General features: G+C 39.2%; 1 long non-coding RNA gene across 1 annotated transcript in view; it reads left to right on the forward strand.

The window, feature by feature from the left end:
- LOC144291782 (uncharacterized) overlaps window positions 1–25,328 on the forward strand; it is a 46,534-nt gene that overhangs the window by 9,559 nt on the left and 11,647 nt on the right. Inside the window, exon 2 of the long non-coding RNA XR_013359275.1 lies at window positions 2,765–2,802. This is a non-coding gene — a long non-coding RNA (uncharacterized LOC144291782). The remainder of the gene's footprint in view (window positions 1–2,764; window positions 2,803–25,328) is intronic.

Raw genomic sequence — 25,328 nt, forward strand, 5'->3', positions numbered from 1 at the left:
TAGTCAGTTTACCACAGATATTCATGGAGTGTCTGCTCTTTACTGGTTTGACCAGGCACCCCTTTTATACCAGCTGCTCTTCATACATCTATACCAAGTGGAGAATTGAGAGAATGTAGACTCTGATTTAAGAATGTAGTAGGATTCTAGGGCGCTGGGTGGCTCAGTCAGTTAAGTGTCTGCCTTTGGGCCAGGACAGGATCCCAGGGTTCTGGGATCAAGTCCTGTGTGGGGGTCCCTGCTCAGTGGAGAGCCTGCTTCTCCCTCTCCTTCTGTGCTGTACCCCTCGCCCCTGCTTGTGCTCGCTCTCTCAAATAAATAAAAAAAAAAATCTTTTTTTTTTTTTTAAAGAACATATGGGGATTCTTAAGATTGTAGTAGAAATTCAGGTGATCATCTTACTAAAATAATTATCTGGTTTCTGAAATAGAAGCTCTGAGCAAAAGAGATTTCCCTTCTTAGTTATATGGTTTCAGTATCGAATTGGCTACTCATGCTCCTAAGGTGATTGCTCAATTATACTTACCTACTCAGTAGGCTCACATTGACCCTCACTAGCCCGAAACAAATTTCATTATCTTCTCAGACTCTCTGGTATCATTTCAGTGATTCTGGGAATATTAGCAGCAGGCACTGCCTGGTTTTGTTTTGGTCAAGTCGGATTTTTTTTTCAGGGCAAAGACAGACTTTCGGATAATTTGCAGATTTCTATAATGTTAGTGTTGGAAAGAGTCGATTGTGGCTATCTTTAATCACTTATCTCATCTTAAAAATGAGAACCCTGAGTCCAAGGTGAGTCAAGTGACTTGCTAAGGGTCTTAAAGCCAGGTGGTGGCAGGCATGCTTTAGAGTTCTGGTTTTCTGTCTGTGAGGCCAGTGTTATGTTCACTACCCTGTGCTGCTTTCCACAAATGAGTTCCTGCTTTATGTATTCAATCCAGGGCGGTGCAAGTATATGCTGCCGTGTGCACATAGAGGGCTTTCAAATTATATTTATAAAATTGAAGTTAGTTTAAGCATAGGCTTTGAATTTATTCACCATTTAGGAAAATAGATGAATGTGATATTCTCAACCCACTGAACCATAATCTTTCTACAAAATACTAATGAAATACACAGTGTGATCCAGCTTTTCATTTCTCTTCTCCCCCTGAGCACCCTCCTTCCATCTGCAGCACTCCATCTGAAGGCAATGGCATGTACATAGCCCCTTCTAGATAACCTTCATGACATAATGCATGAGACAAAGGTGCCTTTGCCATCAAACATCAACCAGAGGATTTAAGAATAAGAATCTATTTCTTAGAAGAACTGAAACCAAATGAAAAAATACTCTAAATTTTTGTGAGAAAATAAATCCAAAAATAGATATAATTTTAGTTGACACACAAAGTGTAAAGCCCACAGTGTCTCAATACAAAGGAAAAGATTGTAGCTGAGCTTCTGAAAGAATTTTACAGACCAAGGCTCATTGGATTTTGGAACAGTTTGAGTTTAATGAGATGGGAAGGCAGAACAATGGTGGACAGAGAGAATGGGGTAGCAGGGAGCTCCCTGCTGGATCTCAAAGCCAGTATTGCTCTCTGTGTGCTGAGTAATCTAAGCTGTTTGGAAGACTGTGCCACTGGTAACAGAAAGAACAGTTAGCCTGTGAGTCAGGAGACCTGTGGTTGAGGAGACCACTTTTCTGTTGGCTTGGATACTCATCCGGAAAATACTAGGGCAGGATCAAACAACCTTATAATTTTTTCTAAACATTTTTTTTAAGATTTTATTTATTTATTCATGAGAGACACACACAGAGAGACGCAGAGACATAGGCAGAGGGAGAAGCAGGCTCCCTGTGGGGAGCCCGATGTGGGACTCGATCCCGATACTCCAGGATCACACCCTGAGCCAGAGGCAGATGCTCAACCACTGAGCCACCCGGGTGCCCCCAACCTTATAACTTTTGCATTCTGGGCTTGTAGAGATTTCGGCTCTTTGGAGTTTACGCTACAAAGAAACACAATAAAAGAAAATATGTTAAAAGTATTGTTTAGGTTCATTCCTTATCTCAGACTGTTCTCTTGGCTTGATGAACAGGGATGACTGAGAATCACAGAGGAGGAGTTTGAAGTAGTCCGTCTATTTTTCCCTATCATGGATGATCTCCTGTAGTCTTTCCTCAAATATGCTGCTGAGGTTAGCCAACTGGCACGCTGAGGGCTAGTAAGTCAAGCTGTCTTGATTGGGATGCTAGTACACAACAACTATGGACTTTGGACAAGTCCTTTTGGATCTTTAGAGGCAACTAAATTCATAATTCAAAAGACTTCTGCTTTCATAAGTGACTAATGGTCACCTACCAGTAACCAACACAGAATGTTAGTAAGAGTTACCAACATCTCTCAATTTAAAACTACTGCATTGCTAGTATTTACTGACACCCAGAATTCAAGACTCTACTCAAAGCCCTGTTGCAAAGTTTCTGGGCACAGATGCATGTGTCAAGGTGGAATGGTCTTTTAGATATTAGTAGGGTGGTATCAATATTGTCTTGCCTTAGTGATGGCTTTCAATGGCTACTTTTGCTTTGTAATCATTAATTGCCATTATATTACACCATTTAGTTCATGAATAGTTAATCCTTCAGCATATAACACATATTTATATTTTTCTAAGTGAAGCTTTAAGATATATTTGCATTACTCTTCCACCTGTATGAAAATTCCTAAAGCAGACATATTGACATTGCTTCTATACTTTACTTCTATTATGACAGTTCACTGGCTGTGGTCTGGCTTGAATCATACCATCAAGGTAAGCTTATAAAATTAATCAGTTGGTTATAAATTCATAGAATATTATTATTCACATAATATCAGTGTATATACTACTATACTTGTTTTAAGCCAGGGATAGGTACTTATTATTACTTTTTTTTTTTTTTTTTTTTTTTACTTTTTTCTGTAAAGAGCTTGGTAGCAAATGTTACCAAGACTTGGTAGCAAATGTTGTAAACTTTAGAGAGTCTATCAGCACTACTCAACTTTGATGCAGCAAAAAAGCCACCATGGACACTATGTAGACAAATGGGCATGGCTATGATAAGAAACAAAAGAAAACAAACAAACAAGAAAACCACCCCAAACCAGAAAACAACTTTATTTACAAAAGCAGTTGGTGAGCCAATGTGGCTTATAGATCACAGTTTTGTGATCCCTGTTTCAAAAAGCAAATGGTAAGTAATTTGTACTGGGTCCTCTCAAATTCTTTTTCATGCTGTTCTTTTGCCACTAGAATGTGAGACTGAGTTCAGTACTGGATCAGTTGAGTTTTGCCCAATTTAAATCTGCTGTGCTCAAGGATATTTGAGAAGTATGAGTGTTCGAAAGGAAAGTTAGAGCTATTAATATCCTAAAAAGAGCCAACTTCATTCTTTAACCTTAGTGCTGGAGGCTGGCATTTGTAAAAACAAAAAACCACGTCTTGATGTATTTTTGTGGGGGAGCTGTGAGTAGAGGAAATGGGAAGGCAGCAGACTAGTTAAAATAATACTCAAAGCTGAAATATCTGCTTATCAGAATTCAGCAGAGCACTGAAAAAATGGTAGAATTTTTTAAAGAAACTGCTTATTAAATAAAAATGAAGCTACATCAATTCTGTGGGCAAGAGATTAGATTTAAAACTAATGTGCATCTTTAAGAATAAGACAGAAATATTTATTTTATTAATATAATATGATTTTCAATGGAGAACATTTGCAGTTTGTAACCCATACTTAAGCCTTAAGTATATAAAATTGTAGGTTTTCTATACACATGAAAATATAAATCACATGATATTACTAGTCACTTAGTGCTGCTTTAAATAGACATAAATGCAAGCTGCTATATATGACATAATATTAGGCTGTATATTAAACAATGCATAGTATCTGATTTCTGTCAGCATCAAATTGTTTTAACCTTGAACATTTGTTTGTATTTGATATAATAAATTAGAAAAGGACTTTTAAAAAGCTCCCATGACAGGTTAAAATGAAAAGAACGGGGTGCCTGGGTGGTTCAGTCGGTTAAGCATCTGCCTTCAGCTCAGGTCATGATCCCAGGGTCCTGGGATCGAACCCCATGTCAGGTTCTCTGCTCAACAGGGAGTCTGCTTCTCTCTCTCTTTCCGCCCCTCTGCCTATCCCCACTGCTCATGCTCTCTTTCTCTCTAATAAATAAATAAAATCTTTAAAAAATAAAAAATAAAATTAAGAGAAAGTGAAGAGTCATATTTCTGTCTAAAATGTGGAAAAGAAAATTAGAATCATGCATTTAAAAGTGCATCAGAAAAATTAGAAACAAGTGTTTTACCGAATAAATTTATTAAAACTATGATGTATTTACAAGCACCTTCCAGGATTCCTTATCACCTTTAGCAATGAGATAGAAATCTAATTAAGGGTAAAGTGTAGCTTTTGTGATTTGTCATAATTATTGTCTTTGAAACAGTATTATGGTTTTGCTGGGTTAGTAAATTTCCTTTACAAACCTTATACATTATTTATATCCCACTGGGATTTCCAGATTGCCAATCACTGGAGAGAATATCAGCCTATTACATGGATCAGTAACAGCTTGGGCTGTCTCCAGCTCCAGAGACTGGAGATAAATGACCTGCCCTGGGAGGACCCTAACAGACACCTGCTTCAGCCAGTGAATGTGAAGACATACACAAAACACCCTCCAGATTCTAACCAGTTTAATCGATTCTTACAGACAGATTCTTTCTTATTTTTAATGCAATAAATACATGCCAGTTGCCGAATCTTTGCTTATGCCAGCTATTGCAGAGGACTGGATTTGTTTGAAGTGAAAACTAGTGAATTGATGGTGACCCTAAGAAAAGAGTTCGATGTTTACACAACTCAACAATATGCCTGAGGTTTTTTTTTATCCTTGATTCTTTGTTTCTTTGAACATCACTTGATCTTGTATTAGTAAATATTTAAGAGGTTCAAGAGCATAGAAACAGTCCAAAAACAAAGAGAATGCTTAAAAACATGTGTTTATGCATTTCTCATAAACAATCAGAAAATAAAGTGCTAAATGATATGAAGTCTGAATTTAATAATTTCGTCTTTTATCTTTACTTACTCTTTCCTGTTCGAGTCTGCATGTGCAGAAAGCAGTGGATTCTTCACTCTCACGTTATAATTACTATTATGACTAGTGAGTGATGTTCCTCTGCCCTGAGTTTCCATAGCATTGATCTGCAGCAGATACCCTTAGCCCTCTGTTTGGCCATTGTTCGATATCGTCCAGTTTTGTTTCATGCATGTTAGCTTTATTTCTGCAGTTTAACGGTGAGCTCCTTAAAACCAAGGATCACATCTAAGACATTTTAGCATCCCTTGGAGTTTTGAGCATTGCACCAGCCCCACAGTAAACATTAAGAGCCTATTTGTTGATTGATAGTAATCTAAAACATAGTCAGTATTCTAGTGCAGGACTGCTTCTGTGCTGCTGGACAAAGATAGATCATCAATTTAGCAAAGTACCAAACAGAAATCAGGTTGAGTGACACGACTGGGTTGAATCTCAAAATTTTAGATTTGAAAATTTTAACTTCCTCTGCTCCTACTCATCATGATTCCTCAGGATACATTTAGATTGAAAAGAGCACCTCTTTCCATCCCCCCCCCCTTATTTCTTATTCAGAATTAAGTCTAAACTTAATGGTCGAGGAAAGAACATTCTTTCTCAAACTTTCACTGATAAAAAATCTCTCCCTTTCTCACTAACAATGGCTAAAAAGAATTGAAGAATTTTGGCCTGTGATGTGTCATAGGCAATTTGGGTTAAAAGAAAGAGAGCTTTATTTTTCACTTTAGCTTATCATTTGCTTATTTTCTTATTGCTGCATATCTGGTAATTTGGCACATACAGTTTCCTTTACTCTACTAAGAGAGTCCCCCCTTGTTATTTGGGATATGTTATTTCCACATCCACAAGACTAATTTTTCCTTCCTTTCTACTCCAGAGTCAGGCTCATGACTCCAGTCTGGCCATCCTGAGTCCTAGTGATTGATGAGGGCACAAGGGCAGGGCTCTGCTCAGTAAGAGTCTGGTTTAAGGTGTCTGCTTGGACCTTTGGCAAAGAGGTGATTCCTTTCTGGTTGGGTTGCTGAGGCAGTAGGCTCTATGCATTGATTGGCCTGTCACTATCGTTGTCGACACAGGGAGAGAGGTTTTCTGAAAAACAAGTTAATACCCAAGAAAGAAGAACTGAGAGATAGCAAGAAACAGATTTTTATAGGACTTTGTCTGAAAGCTTTTTCATTAAAAGTGATAAACTCCCTCTTTCCAACAGGGCCTGTTTGATTTGGGTTATTTGCCACTGAGAGTTCTGTGCGATTCATTGACGTTGAAAGAAAATCTTGGTGTTCTTATAAAAATAGCCTTGTGTATGTGTATGTGTATGGGTATGTGTTCTTTCCTGTAATGTTAAACAGATTTATCCTGCTCAGTTCCACAGTGGCTAGGACAGAGTGTCTACTTGGAAGTTCATATTATGTCATATGGCATAGTTTTAATCGAGACTGTGTATTAGGTTTAATATTTCTAGCACCAAGATGACTGCCACACTGTGAAACACTTGTTTGGTATTCAGCTTTATTTTCAAAATATCATGAATATACTTCTTACATGATAAAAGAATATGAAATCAGTATGTTGCTTTCTCACTAAAAGATGGGATATTTTTATATGAACATAATTTATAAGTGTTGCCCTGTCACCTAAATCCGCTCCCCCTTCAGTAGAATGCTTGTGAAAATTCTTATTACTTTGAATGGCTGGTTATGTGCACTTTAAATGGATTAGCATTTCTTACTTTCTCAGTGCTACAAGAGCGTATGAAAAATGTAGATTAGAAGCAGAGTCTGTGTTCAAGACAGGAGTGATTATATACTGAGTGTTATATACTTTTGATTTTCTGTGTTTTCAATGGACCATGTACTTTCCATCAGAGCTATGAAGTTAAAATAGATGACACTAAGACTGACACAAGAAGTTTCTAGAAGATTACGTAGAATGGTGACTATGTAGCAGGGAAGTTAGGGAAGAGCATTATGGAGAGTAACCAGATGTGAAACGGAAATTTATGCAATTCTAAAGAGAGACAAATGTAACAAGGTGATGATATAGCAGTGCTCTCTGATATAAATACAATGTGAGCCACATATGTCACTTAACATTTCCTAGTAGTCATGGTAAAACCAGTAAAATAAACAAATGAAATTAATTTTAATAATATATTTAACCTAATACATCCAAGATGTTATTCTTTCAACATGAAGTCAATATAAAAATTATTGAGATATTTCCCATTCTTCACTTTAATTTTTATTTATTTATTTATGATAGTCACAGAGAGAGAGAGGCAGAGACATAGGCAGAGGGAGAAGCAGGCTCCATGCACCAGGAGCCTGATGTGGGATTCGATCCCGGGTCTCCAGGATCGCGCCCTGGGCCAAAGGCAGGCGCCAAACCGCTGCGCCACCCAGGAATCCCCCATTTTTCACTTTAATATTTGGTCGGATTTTTCAGTTTCAGCAAATCACTACCCATTGTGTTAAGTACTCAATAGTCACGCAGAGCTGGTAGGTGATGGAAGAAGACAAAATTCATCCTGGCTAGTGTCTGAACTTGCAATTTCTAGCTGAGAAAGAAGAACAAGAGGGCACATCTTTATAGCTACTATCTCTTCTACTCTAATCTTTTTTCCCAATTTTATTGAGAAATAATTGACATATATCACCATATAAGTTTTTTTTTTCCCACCATATAAGTTTAAGACAAACACCATGATGATTTGATTTACATTTGCCGTGGAATGATGACCATGGTAAGTTCAGCCGACATCAATTAAAATGAAAGGATGAAAAAAAAAAGAAAAAGAAAAAATATTTTTCCTTGTGGTGAGAACTCTCAGGATTCTCTCTTTTAAAAACTTTTCTGTGTATCATGCAGCAGTGTCAGCTATCCTAGCTCTAGTCTTAATCTGAGCTCTAGCCCAGTCCTTACCTCCATCCAGCCTCACAAAGGAGAAATAGTCATGCCTTTTGATGAATTATTATGCACCAATTAAAACATTATCTGGAGACAGCTGGCACTCAAATGGAGTAAATTAAGGTGAATTTAATAAAAGGGCTATTTACAAAGTCCTGTTAGCAGTAGAGAAACCACAGGAGACAGTGCGGTACTCCAGGAATTTAAAATTATTAAACCTTTAGCATCCTAAACCTTAAGGTTCAAGGAGGGAGTGGCTTCCAGAATGTAGAGCAGAAGGGTCCTGTGAACAGGGTCCCACGATATGGAGCTCCGAGCTTGGGTCAGAGAGTACTGCCTGTGGTTACTTTGCAGGAAGCAGCAGGGAAAGGAAATCTCAGACTTTCCCCTCTCTGCTCCCTCCAACCTCCTGATGATTATTCCTGTTGGCCAAATGGAAAGCTGGAGGGCAAAGCAGCCCACCTGGTCAATTACTGACGCACAGAGAAGGTGGGGCAAAGTGCTCTAAAGGGTAAATGAAACATATCCAGTACAATTGCCCCACTTGAGGAAATTAAGAAAAAGTAAAGCAAGACAGGAGATAGAATACAGAATTAATGTGAGAAGAGGGAAAAACACTAAGTATGTGTTTTCTTAATCCCTCTGGCATTTGGGTATCTTATATTTTTGTTCTTAAATTGTGTGTCAAAGTCAATGTTTTGGAAACTGAGGTCCATGGGTAGATTTCAGGGAGCTCAGGAACCCTATGAAATTATGGGAAATATTGCATGTAAATGCCCCCCCCCCCTACTCTGGGCAGAATCCATAGATCTATAGCTTCCAATAAATCCTTGGTTATGGTTACTTAAGAAACCCCTGTGACAGAGGGCAGCATGTAAAGCTTTCCAAATTGCTGAATATTACCCAGGGGTAGGATGGTCAGCAATTTTCTTAGGTCAAGTCCCCGAAGTAGATCCTGATTCATTAAGGCAGTAAGTCCAGAAGAATGTGATGGAGAAGCAGGAAAAGCGAGAAAGGGAAGTCCCAGAAGCTACGCAGGGTGTAGCTTCAGGCACAGTCCTGAGATGGGTAGCTTCAGCCTCACCTGCCTGGGAATCTGGCATCTTGTTACAGTTGCCATTCATCATTGTCTAAAGGCTTCCCTGGGAAATATGAATTCCTGGGCAATTTCTGCTCTATGTAAGAAAGCACAAGGCAGCATCAGGAGCCTGGGGCAGTACATTGAAGAGCCAGAGGTGATGGCAGTAGGAAGAAAAAGGTCACCCAAACTGGTAAGGGACACATGGAATAGGTAAAGGTATCCAACAGTGATCATTAAAGTTAGTGCCAATGATGGCAGGTGGGTAGAGGTGAGTGGCAAGACAGTAGTTTATCAAGACAGGAAGAACCTATCTTCTCACTGCTGAGGCAAAACACACAGATTGTGGATTGGGAAGTGGACCATTGGGCTGGGGGAACACCTGTACCCACCAGCAGCCACTGGGCTACAAGCCTCTGTCCTTTGGCCTCACAGTGAGGTCCTGAAGGCTATTCTGATGCAGCCTCCTGTGTTGAGCATCTCATGGTTCTCTAGGTTATCAAAGTGCAAGACATACAGTGAGTTAGAGTCTCTTAACCAGCACAAAGTCTGGTCCCAGCCTCAGTCCATTAACACCAAAACCACCCTAATCAACACAGAAAATCAGGCCTATCCTAAACTCTTACCCCTTCCCTGCCCCTAGTCTCCTCCTTTCTCTTAAAATAATGACAATAATAATAATAATAATAATAATAATAATAATTGATGATGATGATGATGGAGGTGTACAATAAGTATAAGAATAAGAGCACTTCTCCTTGTATAGGTTGTGAGCTAAGCATTTTATGTGGAGTACCTACTTATATGTCAAACTACTCTATAGTTCAGATAAGATTATTGTCTTCATTTTACAGCACGGAAAATGGAAATTGAGAGTTGAAGTAACATTCTTAAGGTCACAGCGCTGGCAGTGTGAATCCAGCCTTGCTCGTCCAAAGCTCATATACTCTGCACTCTAGTTTTATTTTTCGTACGGTTGCATTTCTATTTTGCATAATTCTTATTCCATCTGATTGCATGTGTGAAGATCCTCTCTTGCCTTGGTCCGTTGAGTTGTCTATTTCTTCTTCTGGTGTTGGAACAGCTCTTCTCATTTAGGGACTCCTCCCTACCATGTAGCGCAGGTGAAGCGTTCTCTCCAAACCCCTCCCCCTTTGCGGAGGTTGGTCAGAACATGTGAACTAAGCTAGTTTACCACAACCCTTTTCTGGGATATTTGTTGGAATCATTTAAGAAGCTTTTTCTTCTTCAAAAGCTGAGGGTAATAAGACTCATATCATCAGGTGCTGTGGAGGGGTCATTGCTGACATCTTGGAAAGAGATCAAGTGTAAGAATAAAAACAAAATTGAAGAGTCCAGGGCATTGCCAAAGTCCTGATGATATTTTTTAAGTACCTGTATTATCCACCTGTGGCAGAAACTAGGTGCATCTAGTTTTGTTGTCAATGAATTAAGTCCCTCTCATGACACACAATATTCTTTTTTTTCCTGGCTTATCTTAGTTTGTTGATTTGAAATTAAAATAACATTATCATATTCAAATGTCATTTCTCTGTCTTTTCACTGCCACTAGATTGTGAATTTCATGAGGACAGGGATCATGTCTTATTGATTTTAATATTTCAAATGCTTAATGTGGACTCTAGCTTACAAATTTGCTTATGTAGTTTGCAGCAAATTAAATAGTTTGGAGTCAATAGAAAATCCCAAGATTCTGTGGGCGAAACCACCAGGGAAACCAGTGATAACTCATAGGAAGCATTATAGCCTCAACAGGCAGATTTCTTTGATATGAAGACTCAAATGTCTTCTGAGCATCTGGGGCATGCTTAATGTACAAAATTTTCAACATATGGATCTGTGGCTTGGTTTCCTGATAGGCAAGACCTTCTTTATTGTCTCTGAGTGGTTTGATGAACACCTCACTTTCCTTATAATATGAACAAGCAATGCCAACCCCTCCCTCAGGTGGCCAGGGGACTACAGGTGACCTGAGACAGATAGAGTTGCTGTTCTCTCTGATGACTTGGATTTATGGGACTGGCTGGGTTTTTCTGGAAGAATGATCAATGGCAGCCATATGGTAGAGAATATTATCCCACTTTGTCTCTTCAGTGAGATGAAAAGCTGGGTAGGTCTAACATTCCTGGTTTTTATGTGGGTATCTATTGTCAGCATCTTTATTCCTCAGCAAACCCAGCCTTCCAGCAATTACAGCTGAGCCGCATGTGTGCGCCTCTTCCATCTGCATCTGGGGGCCCTTTCCCTCCAAATTCTCACTCAGTCGTGTAAGTCAGAGGCACTTAGTTCCTCTCGAGTGCCATTTCCATGTCATATAGAAATAAGTGTACTGCTCAAACTCCAGGCAGCATATGGCAAAATGAGAGTCTGGTCCAGGCTTGGGGAAGGGAGGACTAAGCCAGAGTGGGAGGTACAGAGCTGGTGGTAAAAATAGTTTGACAGAGAGTTTTTTCTGGCCTTTCTATTCATATTATTCTCATTCTAAGACATGGGATTATATTCTTGGTAATGTAACTATGCTGTAGCTATGGAGTGTTGTTCATTTGTATCTGTCTGTATATTTATAGCTAGTTCCACACTTCAGGAGACTAAATGACCATTTATGCTAAAATGCAAAGGTAGAGTCAGTGCATCCCAATTTTACAGAAACTGTTCTGGATTAAGGTCACTATTGCCATACAGACTTGTTAATTATGACTCAATATCCTAACTAACCTTCAATCACTTTCTTAGATCTGGGACAACAGATAGCTTGTTGATAGATTGGATGTGTCATGTTCACACTTGAGATTATACCTTAAGAGAAACTTGCAAACGAAGGTAAATCCAGAGCAGGATTAATCTAGGCTTTTTCAGATGGAGTCTGGTGAAACAAATGCGATAAAACAAAATAACAAGGACAGCAATATGAAGTTTTGGAAAAATGTGTGTTTGCAGGCAACTGACAGGCAAATGTAGAAGAAGAAGAATGCTATTTGTTCTCATCTGTGCCATGGGCAGAGTTAGTGACTAGGTGAGAGCATCATGAAAGCAGATTTCAGGTAGACATAGGAAAAAGGTAGCGGGCTCTTAAATTGGTTTGCTTTTGGTTGTGGCGAATTTTCCTGTCATGGGAGGGGATCATCCAGAGCTGGATGACCATTTGGTAGAGGTGTGTTATGGCAGTGATGGCTCAGCACTTAGCCAGTATCCTTTCTCTTCTTTCTTACTGACAGGATCTGGGATTATTGTTTGAGATGAAAAATTACATTTCCCTGCTTCCCTTGCAGATAAGTGTGATCAATAAGGAGCAATCATCAGATGGAACTTTTGACAAAGTCTTTTTGTCCTTCCTGTCTCTCTTCTGGCTTCCTGCCTGAAATGCAGATGTGTTGGCGGTAGTTCCAGCTGTACTTAGAATGATGGTATGACCTTGAGGATGAAGGAGGCACACTTAGTGTGGTGGAACAAAAGGACAGAGACAACCTCAGTTCCTAAGGGCCTTATCAGCTTGGACCGCCTACCTTCTCTTGTTTGTACCCTGAAAAACAAAACAAAACAAAAAAACCCACAAAACTTCCATCTTTTATAGCCTTTTGCATTTCCAGTCTCTCTCGTGAATAGCCAAATGCAATTCCTGTCAGAAGCATATATAGTCAACCACCCAACTTTGTGGTCTTTTTTCAATTTTTAAGCATCTATGGATATACAAATTCATTACTTCACTTCCACCTTTAATCATCATAAACTATTACATAGGATAATTAAATGTTGAAAAGTATAATGCTAGAATAATATTGAGATATTATACTGATGTATTTTTTTCTATATTGTCCCCAGGACCTAAATGACATCGATTCAGAGGCAATTATTTATTTATTTGCCTCACGGAAGCCTAGAACAAAGGGCTTATTGTTCAACTCTAGTTTTAAATTGGCATTTTATAGGTCCCAGTGAGACAGTGTCTTCAGAGAGAGGCTCTATTGAGAGGGAAGGGGGTTTTCTAAATTCCAAAAGCGTCCCTCTTCTAATAAGAACCAAGCCTGACTGACTCAGATAATAGAGTTTTTATAGAAGTCATAGAATATAAGAGGAGAAGGAAAAGTATATGATGAAACAGAAGTGTTCTTGTCTCCACTAATAAAAGGAAGGTCATCAGCTTCCTGCGCTTGTAGAAGGATCTGTAAAGATGGGAGGGAGGAGAGTGAGTCCTGTGATGTCAGTTTCCCTAAAATTAGAGATAAAGCAGCCAGCCAGGTAAGTTAGCACACTCTGAGGACATCAGGGCTGCTGTTCCCCCAAGGTCTCTTTTCTGGCAAGCTGCTGAGGCCAACAAGCACAGGAAGAGAGAGCAAAATTGACAGAAGGAAGGGTTTAGAGAGGGTTGTGGGTCACATGCTCAGTTCCATAAGTGTTCTGTGTGCTTATCCAAATGTCCCACGTGCTCTAGGGTGAGTAGATACATTGATGCCGAGAGGCCTAGAGTAGTGTTAGGGACCCATAATTTGCACCAGCGAGGTGCCAGTGTGGGTGCATTACTTGTGCCTTGCATTCTGGTTTCACTTTGATGAGAAGGAAATACCTTGACAGTCAAGAGACAATCTTGAACTTTGAACTGAATTATCTGCCCAGAGTTTATTTCTAAACTGGAAGGAATCAAGGTACCTTTAATTGTCAAATCTAAGTATGTCTAGTGTCTCAGTTGGGGTTTGATCAAGCCTGATGAAATGGTGGGATAAGTCTATGTAAGGCTATTCCTTTCATGCCAGGGATTGGGCCCGAAGTGATTATGTATTAGCTGGGCTGCAGTGGAGAGGGCATCTGGATGAAGTTGGGAAGAGCAAGAACAAATTATTGTCTTCAAGGGCCAGCTAGAATCCACAAGAACAAAGTGGAACCCACATCTGAAGTTCACCATCTCTAACCATCATGTGGGAGAAGCTGGTGCCTTTAGCATGGAAGTGCACCATATCGAGCCTAGGGCTTGGAGAAGTCAGGGGATACATGGCAGGAGGGGGAGAAGCTGCCAAGGGTTGGCTCCCAAGCCAGCACTCCAACCCTCAAAAGGTGAGCTGCAGACCAGTGATGGCACCTGTAAGCTATTGCCACAGCAGCTGACCACCCAACTATAAAAATGAGACCAAGACAGCACTCTGTTAAACTTACTATAGAACTAGATGTTGCTCCCAATTCTTTTCCCTGCCCCTGGAAGGGGAGAGGATACATAGCTCTTTATTTATAATTAAAAAAAATTTTTTAGAACATACCTAGCTTTTTGATGAAGGTTCTCATTATAGAGCTGTAAGGCCCCACTTTCTTGTTTCATGAGATGATACTTTTTTTTTTTTTAAAGAATTTCCATAGGGGGATCCCTGGGTGGCTCAGTGGTTCAGCGCCTGCCTTTGGCCCAAGGCATGATCCTGGAGTCCCAGGATCGAGTCCCACATCGGGCTTCTGCATGGAGCCTGCTTCTCCCTCTGACTGTGTCTCTGCCTCTCTCTCTCTCTCTCTCTCTCTCTCTCTGTGTGTGTGTGTCTATCATGAATAAATAAATAAAATCTTAAAAAAAAAAGAATTCCCATAGAGGCTCTTCATACCAACAGACCCATCTAGATTATCATTATATCAACCATTTGCTTCCTTAAACAGATTGGGAAAACTTTGGAATTTCACATCTTTTTAAGAACAGGAAAAACATCAATAGTGAGTAAGATGAGTTTCCAGCTTGTCTATAGCCTTCTATGATTAAAAAGCTCTTTCTTGCTTTTGTGGATTTTACATTGCAATTTATAACAATAAATCTGACTGAGCCCCAACCCTTAGAATCTGACACTACCTCCAGGAAGAGTGTTAGAATTGAGTTGAATTGTAGGACACTGCTGGTGTCCAAGTATCACTTGGTGGTGTGAGAAAAATCACCCACACATTGGAAGTTGTGATTAGAATTGTAGTGGATTCTTGGCAAGACTCTTAAATATTCCTCAGGCTCTATCATGCCAGATAAAGACAAAGAGTCCCAGAAGGCTCGGTTGTTTCATCATTCATACAATATTCTGTAATAACTATTTGGCTTCAGCTAAAATGTAACTTTTTAATATTTGTGCAAGCGTGAAAGATATAAGTAAAGTCCTAAGAGATGAGATGTGTGTGCCTGGCGTGTTCATGATTATATGTATGTGTGTTGAACGAGGGTGGGACTAGAGCAGATATGGGTTGGTCTTTCAATAGAGACTGGCATTAGCTATGTCCTATCCTTCCAATTGGAGGTGTTTCTGCCCAGGGTGGGCAGAGGCTTTGGTGTCCAGGCTGGGCATCCAGCCCTCTCGCAACATGATATGGCTTCCTGATGGTCTGCCCTCCCCTCCATCTGTCAGGATGGTCCAGGTTCACCCCCCAGTCACTTGGCCCTTTCTCTGTCAACATAGGTGTTAAAGCATCAGTGGATTTACAAGAAAGAGCTCACAGAACCCTACTCATGGCATCCTTTCTTTATTCTTTACAGCAAGTGCTGTGCGGGAGTTCTTTGCCTATTTTTATTTTTCCTTTGCTGTCATGGGTTCAGACTCTGGTTCATTAACTCAGACAACTTTGTCTGGGTTTCCTCTTCCCCCTTCCTCAGTTTTTTGGTTTTTTTTTTGTTTTTTTGTTTTTGTTTTTGTTTTTTTGTTTTTGTTTTTGGCCGCTTGGCAAATTGCTACTTGCTCACTGAGAATTATTTCTCCAAGTTGTACCTTTCCAACTCTGGTCTCCAAGCTCCTAAAAAGGCTAATGAGCACTGGTGCTTGGATTGTAACACTAGACATTTGCCACAGAGCTAATGCAAAATGCATGGCATGTGTCCAATATCAGAAAGCAAAGGGTTGCAGTGTGAGGGGAAAAAGGAAATGCTTTCTTTATTCTGTGTGACATGGTTATCTGGAGATTTGCTTTTAAAGACACAGTTAAGCCATAGGAAAAACCAGCTGTCATCAGGATGAACTTGGAGCAGAACTGAATCGCAAGCATGTGGTAGTATCTTGGAAATTATGCAGAGATTCATCTATGATGAAGGAGAAATTTTAAAATTAAGTTTACATATATTAGATATAGCTTAATTGTTTGGCAGAGAACTTGTACTGCTACCCAATTTATAGGTTTTATCTTCTTTGAAAGCAAATATTTGACATCCCAGGGAGGAAGATGGTGATGAGCATGTGGGCTGCCCCATGCCTTTTATTTGGTAACATTTCAAAGTGGACTTGTGCTAGAATATTTCCTCATGCTCCCAGTCCTCTCACCCTTCTCCACCCTGCTCTCTGATTATACCAGGCTCATCTGTACAGGCCACATCAACGGACCCCTGCTACCGGTCTGACTTTCATCTGAGTTTTACCAGTGGAGAAACCCCAAGAAAAGATTGGAAAGGGGAGAGAAAAGTCATAGTATTTCTTTCTCTGGTCCTTGCCTCAATGTCATCTCAAACTGGCTGTGACCTTGACTTCCCACAGTGGCTCACTTTGCAATTCTTTCTCCCTCTTACTTCCAGAAACTGGCCTCTCCTAGTTTCTACAGATCAAATGATAAGGACTCAGCTGCTCTTAAGGCGCTGGTTAAAATACCATTCCTTGTTCCCCTACACCTTCATTATGGGAACATTCCCTTTGTAAATACATCCTCTGCAGTTATCCTATTTTGAGTGTTCCATCTGTTTCCTGTTGGGACCTTGACTGACTCAAAAAGATAAGCCCTAAAAATAGAAGTTTCATTCACTAGAAATTTTGATTAGCGTCATCTTAGGGAGTATAAAATCTATATATAATAAACCATTGCGTTAAAAGGCAGGATAGCAGGGCGGTTAAGAATACAGACTTGAGAGCTAGCCTGCTTGGTGTGACCTGCGTGGGGTTGTTGTGAAGACTCAGTTAGGTAATGTATGTAAGTGTGTGGCATTTAGTGGGCTCCATATAAGTACACATTACTATTACTACTACTACTACTACTATAATTACTAGGTTTTAAAAGATGAATTGTTCCACAAGGTTAGGAAGACCTGCCTGGGAGTTGATGCATTTAAATGTAATAAGAAAAAGCATCACACAGTTAACAATAGGACACATTGGTTCAGTTTCCTATGTGCCAGAATTGTGTTAAGTATTTAGGTATTTAGTCTTCATATATGCATCCTTCTGCCCTTAAGGAGCCTAGTTGAATTTGATAAGGTGGAGAACAACATACAAAATAAAAAGACAGGAAAGGAGTTTAGGATTTGATGAGAGGAGGAGAAGTAGAATCACAAGGATCCTACCCATCTATCATCTATATTACCTATCTATTGATCTATCAACCTATCATCTGTGTATCTCTGGATTTATTACAGGGCTTTGACCTTGAAGAGTCGTAGAGACTAATGCCCCACAATTGGAGGTGAGGAGATTGAAGCCCAAGAACATAACACAAAAATCTACTCTAAGGGCACCTGGGTGGCTCGGTCAGTTAAACATATGCCTTTGGCTCAGGTCATGAACCCAGGGTCCAGGGATAGAGCCCTGCATTGGGCTCCCTTCTCAGTGAGGGGTCTGCTTCTCCCCCTCCCTTTTCTCCTGCTCTTTCTCTCAAATAAATGCAATCTTAAAAAAATTCTACTCTAATGGAGGTGCCTATATACCTAGTTTGTTTGTTTTTTATTTTATTTTATTTTATTTTATTTTATTATTTTATTTTATTTTATTTTATTTTATTTTATTTTATTTTATTTTATTTTATTTTATTTATTATTTTATTTTATTTTCCTAGCTTGTTTAGTCATAACAAGCATGAACAGTTCCAGTTTACAGAAATAATAAGTTTAAGTAAGAATAATGTACAGTATATAAACATATGTGAGTATCAAAGCATGATAAGAATAGTATAGGGTATTATCTTTAAAACAGGAGCTTATTCTTATTGATAGTTAAAAAAAAAAGATGCATACTAAGAGTTAAGGAAAAAATGGATCAGTTGGAAAAAAAAAAAACCAAAAACCAAAAACCAAAAACCAAAACAGAACAAAAAAATGGATCGGCTGCAAAAATTATAAGCAAAGTTTTGGGCGGGTGTATGAGAAAGGTATAAAGTCGTCTGCCACTGTCCCCTTTCCAATATATGATTCCACATACGGGGGAGGGGGAGGGCTTATTACCCCTTTCCTACCCAGGCCCTGTGAGGCTGGTTGGCTGCCAAGCAAGGAGATGCAGGCCACAGCCCTGAAAGAGGATCAACTCAATGCATTTCCCCTTCACTCCATTATGAAGGGAGAGATTGATCCTTGACATTCTCCCAAATAAAGAGCATCGCCTCCACTGTACTCCACTCCTTGAACCTTGCTGGGTTTGATAAATGGGTCTTGTCTTAAGAAAGGAGGGCTGAATCCTCAGCCTGTTTAGCCACTGATTTGCCCACATAAATTTGAGGGATTCACTTAATCTCAAGGTGTGCAACCCACATTCAACCTACTTCATTGGATAGTAATCCAGAAACTCTGTCCAGGTTGCTCTACCTCTAAATATGGAGACTCTCCTGAGGCTCCCACCTGCTCCCTGGTCTTGATTTCATCGCAGCTGACTTATTGCTCAGCCTGCTTGTTTCATATTGAGTCCGCCTTTTCGGGGCCCCTCATCCCAAGCTTTACTTAGACACCGAGGTCTCCATTTCATTCCTTTCCTAGGTGATCAATAGATAAATCCTCATCACTGGAAGATTCTGTTGGCAAACATTTATGATCATAGCTAGTACTTAGTGATTTTTTTTTCTGTGTGCTTGGGTGCTCTAACTTTTACTTTTCACAGAAGCCCTATGAGGGTAGATACCATTATTCTCTTTATTTTACCTACAAGAAAGCAGTCTTAAGGCAACATTGCAAAGCTTAGGTTATAGTGCTTAGCCTTTATTTTCCAATTTCCTGGGTAAGAAGTTAATATGGAAGCACCACTAGGATTCTAACTTCATCTTTTATTGTGAAGGGTAAGGGTTATTAACATTGAGCCTGCCCTTTTTGGTCCTATGTTAATGAAGACCATGCCTTTTCTCCATAATGGCATCTTCTTCCAGCCTAAAGAATAATAATAAATGCATAAAAATGGTGACCTATTTTCCTTAAATGAAGAGCTGTAGTTCAAGAATCTCCAGCCTCAGCCTTGGTCCCCAGAGAACCCTGGTTTATCTGTCCAACAGTAAGCATAGTGCTTCTGGCTATATCTGTTTCCAAATGGTTGGTTTGAAACTAGCCATATTATAAGCATCTGTTACTTACTATTAGCAGAAATGTTCCAAGGACTAGAATACCGCACTTAAGGAATGTCTAGGTAAAAAAGTACAAATATTATAGAGGAGAAGGCTGCTGATTTAGCCTCTCAGACTATGTGCATTAAGAGCACGTACATATCATATTTGAAAGAAGTGAAAAGTAGCTTGAGAAAAAACTGGATCCTGACACACCGTCTGAACCTGGTTTGCAAATTCTCTCAGTAGTAACTCTCTGGCAAGGGCAAGAAAATACTTTGAATGTTTCAGATATTAGTGACAGAAGCCAGGACAAGTATCAGCAGAAGAAAATCAAAAGCTTTATGATAGGAAAAGTTAACCTACTGACAATATGAAACAAAAAGGCTGACAGATCAACTCAAACTACTGGTGGTCAACCTGGAGGAGAGAAAAAAGATGTGACAAGGAATAGTGAAATGGAAAGAAGAGAAGCAGGTCAGAAGTGCTGAGACGCTCTACATGGCTTGACCTGTAAGCATCCATAGCACTTCATTAAGTGGCAAAAGCAAGACATGGGATATGCATTATCCTGGGGGACCACCCACTGTTGATTGCCTTGCTGAATACTAATCACACCCCATAAAGTTGGTGTGATTATTTGGCACGTTTTACAAATGAAGGAAATGAGACCACGCCTTGAGTGAGATCGCCAAGTAGGAAACAATAGGCCTAGGATGCTCATTCAGGCAGCCTGGCCCCAGGAATTCATGCTTTTCATGATGTTTGCTACATTTTTAAGCAAATATAGATACATCGACTATTTCTGAAACTTTATATGTGAAAATAGTAATAGGTTTTGCCTCTAGATAGAGAAGGCCTAGGGGCAAGTGGTGTATGCAGGAGGGGTAGTTACTTTTCTCTGTGTAGTCTTCTGCACTATTGATTTATTTTTCTGATTTTCATCATGTGTACATATAACTTCTTCAGTAGCATTGTGAAAATAATGAAAAAGAAAGAACAAAAAGGAAAAAAGCTAGAGAGGAAAATCCTGCCTTACATATGCCGACTTTGTTTTTTCACACCTTCCCTTTGCCCGTACCTCTACATTTCATCAGCTCAGTAGACCACAGAGCCTTCCACAAATAGCTTTGAGCCCCAAGGCCAGTCTGACTATTGGTTAATGCAAATAAGCATAGCAAATGTTTCTGCTCTGCCTCAGTAACCACAATCTCATTTGAAACAGAGTTATGTGTTATGGCATTGCTAGGCAGACCCCTTCAAGCAAGGCAGGATCTGCATGCAGTTATAGAATGTTCAAATTGGTTTCTCTTTAAATAGAGGTGGGTTTGGGTTTGTTGATCAAATCAATTAGAGTAGTTTTCCCCAGTTCACTCTTTGAATGGGAAATTGCCTTTCCAGAGTATTGGAGAATAATAAGGACCCCAGACAAAAGGACTGAAGAGTTTAGAGATGCACATCTGGAAATCAACCTGGGGTCTATTTGTGCAAACAAAATATCTAGTTATTATTCTCTTTCTCTCTAATTTTCAACCACTTTATTAAAATATAATTTACTCACTATAAAATGCACATATTGTAAGAAACACAGTTGGATGACTTTTGACAAATGAATATGCCCGTGTTACAGGCACCTTATTTGAGATACACTATTTCCATCATCCCAAAATGTCCCCAATACTCTCCTTTATAGGCAATTCCCATACTCTCTATCCTTTATTCTGAGGTGATTGAATTACTATTTTCATAGCTTAGTGTTGCTTCTTCTACATCTTCATAAAAATTAAGTCATATAGTATAGTCATATAAGTACATAGTTCTCTTGTTTCCATCTTTATTTACTCTATGTAATGCTTTTGGGATACATCCTTGCTATTCTGTGAATTAATAGGTTATTCCTTTTTATTTGTTATTAGTTTTGTTTTGCCATTCACCAATTGATGGTCACATGGGGTATTCCCGGTGTTGGGCTATTGTGAATAAAGCTGCTACAAATATACCTATATAATTTTTTGTGTGAACATCTTTTTGTTTCTTTAAGAAAATGGTTAGTCATTATTAGAATAATTAATTAGGAGGACATTAGACTGAGGTGGCTCCATTGCTGCAGTGGCAACCCAAAACCTTAGCCTATAAATATCTCAAGGCTACGAAATTGAAAACTAAGGACAACCGATCACAAATAGCCAACAAGGCTTTGAACTATAGCCAATAAGTAATTGCCTTATTTTGCCTTTGCCTGTTCTCTATAAAATTTCTCCAGGAGCTCCTTTGGTAGAGCACTCCTAACCACTTCTGCTTTGGCACTGCCCAATTTCAGTTGATTTTTGCTTAAATAAACCCTTAAAAAGTTTAATATGCCTCAGTTTATCTTTTAACTGTTTTCCAAAGGGATTGTATCATGTCCCGTGCTTCCCAGAAGATTATTCCATGTCTGCTCTAGCGCTTGGTGTTGTCAGTCTTTCCATTTTTGGCTATTTTAGTGTGACTGAAGCCTTTTCTCACTGGTTGTTTGAATTTGCATATCTCCAATGACTAATGATTTTGAGCATCTTTTAATATGCTTATTGGCCCCTGGAATATTTTTTTTTTGTACAGTATCTGTTCAAATCTTTTGCTCATTTTTTTAAATGAGTTATTCATTCTTCATTATTGAGTTCTAGGAGGTTTTTAAAAAAATATTTTTAGGGGATGCTTAGGTGGTTCAGTGGTTGAACATCTGCCTTTGGCTCAGGTCATGATCCCAGAGTCCTGGGATCGAGTCCCTCATCAGGATCTCCCACAGGGAGCCTGCTTCTCCCTCTGCCTAAGTCTCTGCCTCTCTCTCTCAGGAATAAATAAATAAAATCTTTAAAATATATATATATATATATATATATATATATATATTTGGATACAAGTTCTTTGCCATACATATGTATTAGAATGTTTTCTCTCAATCTGTGTTTTGTCTTTTGAAGAGCAAAAGTTTTACATTTTGATAAAGTTTATTTTATCAATGTGGTTAGTTTTTGTCTAAGAAATCCTTGCAATTTCTTAACAAAGATAATTTTGTAATGATTTTCTTCTGTATATGTTATATTTTTAGTCTCCACCGTTAGGTCTTTGATCCATTTGAAATTAATTTTGGTATATAGGATGAGGTAGGGGTGGGGCTCTTATTTTTTTTCCATATGAATATCTACTTATTTTAACACTATTTGTTGACAATACATTTTTTTCCTCAATATCTTGGAAGTTTTGTTGAAATCAATTAACCATATGTATGTGGCTCTAATTGTGGAGCCAATTCTAGCACACTGATCTATTTTTCTATCCATATCCAAATGGGTATGGGCAAATTGTCTTAATTATTGCGGCTTTAGAGTAAGTCCTGGAATCAGCTCGGGAACACAAGCCCCCATGGCCACGCTCTGTGGTTTGTGTGTACCCACTGGCTTTAGCAGTGCAGCTGGAGAGTGTAAGGGTGGGGCACGCTCACTGGCTTTAGAAAGACACTATGTCTTTCTGAAATGTCTTGATTAGGAGTGCACTCAGTCTCCAGAAATGATACAGAAGAGTACCCTGTTTACACACACCTGCAGGCCCCAGGTTGAGGGCAGGAGAATGTCATGACCACTGGCACTCCTCTTTCCTCGCCAGGGAGCTGAGGATCACTGCAATATCCATGCTTTCTAGCTTCAGCAAGGCAGTGGGACAGTACCACGGCTCCTCGCCTCTGCTTGTCCCAATGAGGCAGCAGGAGTGCGCTGCAGCCTGTGTGCCCAATTGTGCTAGCAGGGTAGGTGGGAGTATGGAGATGGCATCTGCCAGTGGCTCTGTCTTTGGAGGGAACCCCAACTGTCCCTGTCTCTCTAGCAGATGCCTCTGGATCAGAAAATGTATTTCCTTCACATACAGTCTAGGCACTTTTCAAATTGGTGCTTTTGCACTGGATCCTGGGGCAAGTGAGACTGCATGTGAGCTCTTTAAAGGGAGAATCTCAGTTTCCTATAGTACTTTAGGTCCCTTGGATAACAGCCCCATTGGTTTTGTAAGCAAGGCATTTTTGGGAGCTCATCTCACGTGTCCTCTCCCAAGAACTGAGGTGCCTGATGTGGGGAACTAATCCCTTGCTTCTCTGGGAGAAGTACTGGGCTGGTGAGATCCCTCCCTATTGTGTATCATAGGGCTGGGGGGTGAGGTCTTTTGCTAAGATTGTGTCTCTGCCTCTCCTACCCCTCTCAATATGGTTCTTTTATTCTTTATAGCAGAGAACTTGTTCATCTAGTCTTCAGATCTTTTTCAGAGGGAAATGATACATACACAACTGCAGATTTTGTGTGGCCATGGGAGGGAGTGAGTCCAGGATCTTCCTCTGCTGCTATCTTAGGTTTTTCTCCCATATAATTTCTTTTCCTTTATTTTGGTTTTATGTCATTTGAGTATGGTATTCCCGGGTGTGGTTTTCTTTGTATTTATTATATTTAATATTTACTAGCCGTCCTGGATGTCTGAATTAATGTTTATGATCAGTTTTGGAAAATTTTCAGCCATTATCTTGGCTAATGTTTTTTCTCTGTCATTTTTTCTCTTCTTTCTCTCTAGGATGATAATATATGTTTGACTGCTTAATATTGTTACACTCTAATCATTATTTTAAATCTTTTTATCTGTGGTTTAGTTTGAATGATTTCTAATGTTCTGTCTTCAAGTGTATTGATTTTTTTTCTCGGTTGTGTCTAGTATGTCCTTAAATACATCTAGTCAATATTTTATTTCAAATATTTACATCTCAGTTGCAAGATTTCTATTTTAGTTTTCTTTTATAGTCTTTAAATCTTTCTTGAAATGTCACATTTCTTTGCTCATTATATTTATAATATCCTGTAGATTCCCATACAAATTTATCAGTGATATTTGTGTGTCTTATTTTGTAATTCTAGCATTTGAGCTGTCTATTTTTATTGACTGACTTTTCTCTTGATTATTAGTCAGGATCACATTTTCTTGATCAAATCTTCTTTACATATCTTGTAACTTTTTATTGAAATATAGATACTTATATACAAAGAAAAGTAAAGACTGAAGTAGATTGTGATATTATAAGACTAGAAGTCCCCTAGAAACTTTGAAACTATGAGATAATAGGAGTACAAAAAAAAAAATGAGACCTTCCATATCCTAACTGCAGGTAGAATGTCCATGTAATTAAAAAAAAAATCACAGTTTTAAGGCTAATCTGACTCCAGCGTAATGGTCCCTAAAGTTTCTTTCGAGGGACAGAATTTATCTCTGCACAGTCACCTACAGCAGTGTCTAGTGAAGAAGGAACTTTCCTGAGGAAGATGTTTACATGGAAAGGCTTAGTGGGTAGTTATCTGTAGAAGAACTATGTGCTATTGTTATTATACTCCTGGCGAGAGATGGGCCAGAGAGTCTTGGTTTGGAAAATGTTGCTATGAATTTATTGTATTCCCTGGATGATATAACAATATGATGTATTCCCTGAATAAGGCTTATCAACCCTTGAGAGAAAGGACTAGATTGCCTTCTGACGGCACAGACACAGCAACTCTTCGTGGTGGTTTGCTTCTTGTTCTTGACTATGTAAGTCTTAGGGTGAATAACCAGAATGACCTAGAGGCATCTCTTGTTTGATGCAGGAGAAGATTTAATTGTGGTTCCTTGGAGGGAAGTTCAGGAAAGGAATGGGCTACTGCAGTAGCGAATAACATTACTTATGGAAAGGCAAAGTAAGGTGTTCAAGATTGGTCACAAAGTCAATGCACAAAATGAACTATTTTAAAGGGAGGGATTACATGGAAGCTTAATAACATGGGAATATGAGAAGTAGGCCATGAGGAGACCTTGGGCAAAGAAATTCCTTCATCCCTGTATGTCTACACTGGCCTTCAACTTAAAAGTATTTAATTGTGACTTCTGTGACAGCTTACTCATTCTTGGGCCACAGAATCTGTCCATCATTATTT

The sequence above is a fragment of the Canis aureus genome, chromosome 20 (genome assembly GCF_053574225.1).
Source record: "Canis aureus isolate CA01 chromosome 20, VMU_Caureus_v.1.0, whole genome shotgun sequence".
NCBI lineage: Eukaryota > Metazoa > Chordata > Mammalia > Carnivora > Canidae > Canis > Canis aureus.